We start from the raw sequence: 7,938 nt of genomic DNA, 5'->3' as shown, positions 1-7,938 counted from the left end.
CCCCACCTACCCCATTCCCCAACCAGTTTCACCAGTTCCTGGTGGTGCATTTCCAGTGAGATGTGGCTGCCAGGGGTTGCAGGAGCGGATCCCAGGATGGAATGGGAGCGGGACTGAGCTAGAGACATCTGAGGCTCTCGGCCTGCCCTGACAGGTGTAACCTTGTACAGGCCGCCTCCCGCTCTGGGAGCTAAATTATTCATGAGATGTTTGAGCCAGATGACCTCTGAGCTTCCACGGAGATTGTCTTAGCCTGGCTTCCCCAAAAGCAGACACTGAGTCTAGGATTCAAGTGCAAGTAGTTCGTTTATTTAGGAGGTGAGTCCAGAAAGTACCAGTAGCAGAATGAGGAAGTAGGACAGGAAAAGAGCCAACACAAGGTCTGTAAGTAATCAGCCAGTGTGGACAACTGGGGTTCAGTCCCGCGGGGATCTTTGGGGAGACAGTGTGGGACAGAGTTGTCCCTCATGGGAGGTGATGAAGTAATTAACAACCAAATTCTTATGTGTCATCGATTTGGATCTTCTCTCAGGGAGTTAGCATTTCCAGCCTCTCGGGTGGGAGGCATGTTCTCGCTGCTGGAGCAAGCCCTCGGGCAAGGAGGTGCAGGTGCTTGCAATAAGAGACTCAGCAGCACAGAACAGTGAGTGCTAGGGGGATATGGGCAGGGCCCTGATGCACCACCATGCGTATTTAATGTCCCAAAAAGTCTATGACTGTCTTTGGCCAAACCACAAGCGAGAAGAACCGTCCGTCTGGGGAGGATTAGAAAGGAAAGTTTTTACTTTGAATGCCTGACTATCCCTTCCTCTAAAGCTAACAGCTCACCCATTCTGAGATTCTTTTCTGGGTTAAGAAGGCTGAGTGCCTGTTATAATATCAGGGGGAAAGGAGACTCTTTGTTGGGAGGAGGCCACAAAGTGGAGACATGTGTATAAGTAGGGAGAGAGGAAGAACCTTGAGCAAAGAAGAAACTCAAGAACAGAAGAGTTTCTATTCCCACTAGTTACTATGGACAAATGATTCAACCTCTGTGAGCTTCCACTCCTACACCTGCAGCAAAGGAACACAAATGCTTATCTTGGAGAGCTGTAATGATGATTAAATGTAATGGGCAAGTGGGCCAAAGAAGAACCGGGTGGCCTGGGCCTAGGGGAACTGACGGGAACGTGTCTAATTCCTCCACTAAATTGTCATGTTATAGCATAGGAAGGGAGCTACATTTGAACCAGTTCCTGTCTCCTTGGAGGCCACGAGGGTGATGGGACATGACAGTGTGGGTCTGTGGTCATGGGAGTACACTGAGGGGGGCGAGGAGGTCGGCATATCTTGATTTTAGATGAGACTTCTGCTTTGGAGCATCAGATATCAAACCAGATTATTCTAATGAGGAAAATAAGAAAGACTCCGGGAGAAGAAACCACCAAAGTTGGGAATCACGTTCTAGGACAGTCCCAGCAAGAAATCAAAGCATGAGTCATGATCTGGGAAAAATTAGGGATCCTTAATACTACATGTACAGGGATCATGTCATAAACTTTGCTTAGAACTGAAACAGGCACATAGATATATTTCAAACTTTCTTTATGGAAGCAGGGATGTGGCATAAAAATATGGACATCATTGGGAAACCTGGCATGACTTGGAGATCAGGTTCATGCAGGGAGTGAGATAATCGCTTTAATAAAACATTGTCAGAGTAAAGATAACGGATTCTTGTGATTTCTAATTCCATGCATAGACTTGTATGGACCTTAAGAAAGTGGTGACCTCCATGGAAGAACCTAGAAGAAGGTCTCCATCAGAGAAGGATGGAAGGGAAGGATGGGTATTCAGAAGTGGATATAGCTGTAGAATGCACAGTATTGAGAATGATTTCCAAAGCATCAGGTTCATGAAAAAAGAGAAAAATGGTAATGGCAACTAAGCGATGGGTGGCAAAGGACAGAATGCAAGACAAACAATAGGAGTAGAGAATAAAAAGACTCAGTATTTGCCAGTGAGGGAAGGAGTCTTGTGTATAGACCTCTGGGCAAGAGGGAGCTATGACCAGTGCTGAGGTAGTTTGGTTGCAGCTACTATTAGGAACTCTGATTGCTACATGAAGCCCACTTTGCCAATTTTACCACCCCAGCACCAAGCTCCTCCAAGTGTCACTGTCCTGGAGTCAAACCTCATCCCACCCTCACATAGTGTGTTGTGATAGACAATCCAACTCCATCTCTTCAAGCACCTCCCTCACCAGCAGCAACTACAAACCACCCTCAGCACAGATGTCACCTGGCAGCTAGGGAAAAGGACTAGAGCCAGGGGGAAAGGAGACTCTTTGTTGGGAGGAGGCCACAAAGTGGAGACATGTGTATAAGTAGGGAGAGAGGAAGAACCTTGAGCAAAGAAGAAACTCAAGAACAGAAGAGAATAAAAAGACCACATGAAGTAAGCTCTCTCTGCAAGCCAGTTGTCCCCTGAGGCTCCCTGATGAGTGAGCAGAGCATTGACCACTTCTTGGTGGTGTGCTACGTGCACACAGATGGGGAGCCCTCCAGGACACTGAAGAAGCTGCATGTGAAAAACTCAAGCAGGAGGCTCTGTGCCCAAAGGGGCAGCCATCTGCCCCATTGTCTGAGCACTCAGCATGAGCCTACACAGCTGTGCTTCCACCACACTCCGCTACACACCCTTCCTGGGGCCCTTATCACTCTGTGTTACAGTTAGCTACCCACCTGTCTGTCTTCCCTGGGAGACTGGGACCTTTCTGAGAACAACTGCCTTCACTTATGGATTGTTCATCTTTGAGGAATTGAGATCTTCCTGGGACATAATGAGTGCTTAGAAAGTGTTGGGCCTGGCTGGTGTGGCTCAGTGTTGAGGCTTGATCCATGAAACAAGAGGTCGCTGGTTCCATTCCCAGTTGCAGACTTGGTTTGCAGGCTTGCTTCCCAGTAGGGGGCAGACAGTGCAGGAGGCAGACAATTGATGATATTTCTCTCTCGTGGATGTTTCTATCTCTCTATCCTTCTTCCTTCCTCTCTCTCTAAAAATAAATAAAAACATATTTTTTTAAATTTTTGGGAATAACTAATTTGTGCACAGGGATGCTGGCATGTATATGTGTGTGTTGCTCAGATATGAGGATGGGAGGTGCAAGAGCAGAGAAGTCATAGTGGAGAGTTCAGGAAGTCAAAAAATCAGATGTTCCAATGCAGTATTTCTCAAATTTCTCTGACTAGTGCCAGAGTGAACCAGGATGGCATGTTAAAAATTGTGCCATGCCAGCACAGCCAAGGGTTTGGTGAGCTTGAGGAGGGGTGGTGAAGGATTAAAGAAAAGACAGACAAAGAGAATACAGCTGGGGCTCCATGGATCTCCTGTACCTGGATGAGGCCACAGAGAAGGATCCAGCTGAGGCTTTATTTTATAGTCAGAGAAAAACAAGGTAGTGGTCAACATAGTTACAATGTTCTGTAAGTTTCACTTGCTTTGGCAGCACTTGCTGCATCTCCCACAGCCCATTAGCTACTTAGGAAGAATCTGGAGGGTGGCCATAAGGTCAAGATTAATTATGCTAAGAGGGCTCTGCCCTCTAACCTGGGACTTGTTTGTGGCTATGCCACAGATCAATCCGAAGCTTAACTCTAGAGCCCATCCCTACAAAAAATACATATTCTCCCAGGCCTACTGACTCAACACACCACAGCTGGGCCCAAGAATATGCGTTTTATCTCCTTCCACAGCGATACTGATGGCCAGCAAGTTAATGCTGCTGTATGGCCATCTATTGCAGGTACAAGCAGCTGATCATGCAATCAGGGCGCTGGGGGTCTTTTGACAACATGTGGAACAAATCCTCACTTTATAAGAAAAGCAGAGGCCCGGTGAGGAGATGGGTCTTACCCAAACCCCATGCTGCGACCTGGTCCTCCTGCTGGGGACACATCACCCAGGCTTTCCCCACTGTCCCGGTGATCTTCCTGGTCCGGGTGATACATTCCACTTTCCTGAGCGCGCAGTGCGCTGTCCAGCACCGCGTGGTCCTGAAGAAGCGTGCTGGCCTGCAGCTGGGCATACTCCGCATCTGGCACTGCAGCGAATTAGAGGATGGTGGGCTGCTCTCCAGTGAGGATCTGTGGTGCCCCAGCCCCTCCAGGACGCCAGGCAGCACTCAGATCCTCACAGCAGCAGCAGCAGCAGCAGCAGCAGCAGCAGCTAGGGGCTCTCTCCCGCGGCATGTTATCCAACTTCAGGCTGATTATAAATGGCTGCGGCGGGGAGATGGGGGACTCATGCTCCCGCACATGACTGGCTGCTCGTTGATGGATTCCCTTGTTAAGGGACGCACAGGCAGAGGCAGTAGATTAAAATACAATGTATTGCATTGAAAGTTAACACAATGCTATACATAATATTCTGTTGGATTTGCATATTCACACACCCCCCCCCAATTTCTCCAGCAGGGTCCCCAGGGCCTTTCCTGTTAAGCTGCTATCACTGCCACACAAAGAAACTTAATGACTTGAGGGGCTAAAGGGGCCTTCAAAATGTCCTCTCACCTACCAGGTAGCTCCCTGTTTCTGACCCAAGAATATTGAAATCCTGCACTCAGCCCTTAAACTTGGTGAAGAGGGAAAAAGGAAGGCTGTCATACACCTGTTGGGTGGTTCCCATTTCCCCTTTGACCACTCCATGTGTCTACTTCCGCCTGTCCTTTCACCCGCAAACCTTCTCTGAGCTACATGAAATGGCTGAAGTTTCCCTGCTGCCCGCTAACCCCCGACCTGATTCCCTGGCCTCTGCAACAAGCCTTGACCTTCTGTTTTCATTAGCATCCTCTCAATTGATTGGGAGCTGAGCTAATAGGGGACAATGTTAGAGAATTGCCTAGTCTCTGGGGGCTTCAAATGCTGGTAGGACAGGTACCAAAGAAAATAACTCAGTGTGTTGAAAAGAATGACAGCCGAAGAATCCCATTTAATTTGATGGCGTGATGAATATTTAAGGCTTTATATAGAAATACAGGAAAGCAATCAGGCTTATTCAGGCATAGGCTGTGGGGAGCAGAGTACGCTCCCCATGTGCTGGCAGCATAGGGATGGGAGAGGAGGATGGGTGGGGGGGATGCATAAATAGTCCATATTCTCCTCATTCTTTGTATTGAAGTGGAAAGGAGCTTACTATTGCAGTTCAAGAAGAATGGGGGGTCCACCCAGATGATTATCATCACATGCTGACACCCTAAACAGTTCCTTTTTAAAACTGAATTTCTAATATCATCACTTTGGAGATTATAATATTGAGACATGAATCCCCTGGAAAATGATTCAGGAACTGTACATGCTGTGATAAAGGCACCTGCCAAAGAAGCGGAGGGGACATAAATCTGCCACCGAGTGTGCAGAATTCCTAATCGTGCCGCCCCTCCAGCAGTGTGGGGTCATCGGAAACCTGCCAACGGCCACACAGCAGGCAGTTCATTCATTAAAAACACAGACAAAATATTTTCCATGTTGTGTCAGCTGTCATGTCGAATTCCGGTATCAGAGAGGTAGGGTTGATACAGCCCCTGCCTTCAGAAAGCTGCCAGTCCTCTTGGAGAGACAAGTAAGCACGCTCACGATACCGTGATGCTAGTCCAGCGCAGAGCCAGGGCAAGGGGACAAGCTAAGGGCTAACAGGATGGGAGTGCGGAATCCATCAGTGCTGATGGTGGGGACAAGGGAAGGCTCATATTAGTCACTGTGGCAGTCACTGTCATTGCCCCGCTGTTATCTCTTGAGAAGTCACCTTTGTACAACTCAGTTGCTACTGTGAACACCTGGGACTTCATGCCTGAGCGTGCTTCCTGGCCAAGGGAGCCAGTTGTGCTGGAGAGTTAATGTCCCTGGAAGCCTCCAGTCAATGATAGATGGCAAGTAGGTGAATAAATACTCCACCTCCTCACCCCTGGGGACGACAATTCAGGGTGTGCTTCATACCTTCTCCAAGAAATCCCAGTGGGAGGAGCTGCAACTGAAAACACTCACTTGATAACATGCCCTTCATTGGATTCTTTCCCTTTATTTCCTTTGTTTTTCCTAATTCTAACATTCTCACCCAAGGACATGCTTAGACAGAGGAAGGGGAGAGAGAGAGGGAGAGGGAGGGAGAGAGAGAGAGAGAGAGAGAGAGAGAGAGAGAGAGAGAGAGAGAGAGAGAGAGAGAGAGAGAGAGAGAGAGAGAGAGAGAGAGAGAGAGAGAGAGAGAGAGAGAGAGAGAGAGAGAGAGAGATTAGAGAGAACATGGATTGGTTACCTTCTGTATGTGCCCCAATCAGGCATAGCACCCTCAACCCGGGTGTGTGCCCCGATGAGGACTCTAACTAGCAATCTGTTGGTTCACAGGATGATGCTCAATCAACTGAGCCACTCTGGCTGGGACTCTTTCTTTTTTTCAATTTCCACTCTTCTACTGACATTGTCTAGGTCACCTCCTAAATAAAATAGTCAGACTCAACCCCTGTCTACAGGTCTGTTTCTGGAGGAACCCAAACTAGCTCAACATCAGTAGCTGCCATTTATTCAGTGTCAGCCAAGGCAGGCATTGTGCTGGCTTTTATATCAAATGTAATCCTTCCAATAATTCTAAAAGTTTTAAATTATTGTTTCCATTTTACAGATGAAGAATCTGAGGCCCAGGGAATGCAAGGTCATACAAAAAGTTAGAGACCTAGAGCAAATTAAAAATTCCTAAGACTCTATCAGTGGTTGTTCTTATTCTTTCCCTTGAACAACTCTCAAGGTGAAGGGAACGATTCCTTGATAAATAAGTTAGCTTTTCTAAAACACACGCACACACACACACACACACCGCACAACAAAAAAACACACAAAATACCCCATATATACATATACCTGTGAAATTGGCTATAGAATTTCAGCTGGGTCATGGCCCCTATTAGAATAACTCATGGGCTCCAGGTTAAGAAATTCTTTTAAGAATGAATAAGACTTTCAAAACCAGGGGATGAAATCTATTCCTGGGGACTTGGGGGGAAGGTGGACTATGAAGGGGACATAGCTCAGGAGGGAGTAGCAGAAAGAGGGGATGCCAAACATATCACAGTGTGATTCATCACTGGAACGAAACCTCAGGGCGTCAAGGGAGGATGTTAACTTGGGGAGTTGAAGGGAAGGAGAAATGTTGGGTGGGAGAGCCGATTATCCCAATAGAGCCCTGCCCCTGGAGGAGGGCTAAACAGTTTCTCTCTAGCCTGAACCAAGGATTCTTATGTGAGCCATTCACCGTGCTGGTCTCTCAGTTGTTTGGCCTCAGTACTCCCCATCCCACAGACCTCCCCTCCTCCTCACGTCAGTCAGTCACATGCCCAGTCCATCAGGTGAAAAGTAGAAACCACTCTAGGCATTTCAAACAGGGGAATTGAATACAGGCAATGTGCCTCAAAGGTGTTGGTCAGATTTTAAAAGGCAAAAAAGAGAAGGTGCTAGTACTCAGAGGTTAGTAACTTCAAGAGGCCATGGCTGCTCAGAGAGCTGAAAGGGTTAAAGGGAAGAAAGTATCAAAACCCAGATCCCAGGATCCTGTGCTCCCTGACACGGCGCAGCCACTGCGAACCTGGGAGAAACCCAGGAGCCCACACCCCTGCTGATGCTGCTACCAGAAGCAGAAATAGCTTCCACTGTCATGCCTTCTAACCTCACGCCAGAGCTTCCCATCAGGACACCCTATGCAGAATCCAGCTGGCCAGGAAGTCCAGAAATGAAGTTTCCAGGTGGCCCGGGGAACTATGAAAGAGCAGGCATGCAGGTGTGGGTCTCTTGTTAACAGGCAACATTTGGCACAAGCCTCAAAACCTGGAATTGTATTCCCCTTTGTTCTGGCTGCAAATTCTCATCCTTCCTTCTCTGACTATCTATCCCCAGATCCCTGCCAGAGTAAGCCCAC

This window comes from Myotis davidii, unplaced genomic scaffold, assembly GCF_000327345.1.
Source record: "Myotis davidii unplaced genomic scaffold, ASM32734v1 scaffold167, whole genome shotgun sequence".
Classification (NCBI taxonomy): Eukaryota; Metazoa; Chordata; class Mammalia; order Chiroptera; family Vespertilionidae; genus Myotis; species Myotis davidii.
The sequence above is the reverse complement of the archived record's forward strand: the minus strand, read 5'-3'. Positions refer to the sequence as shown.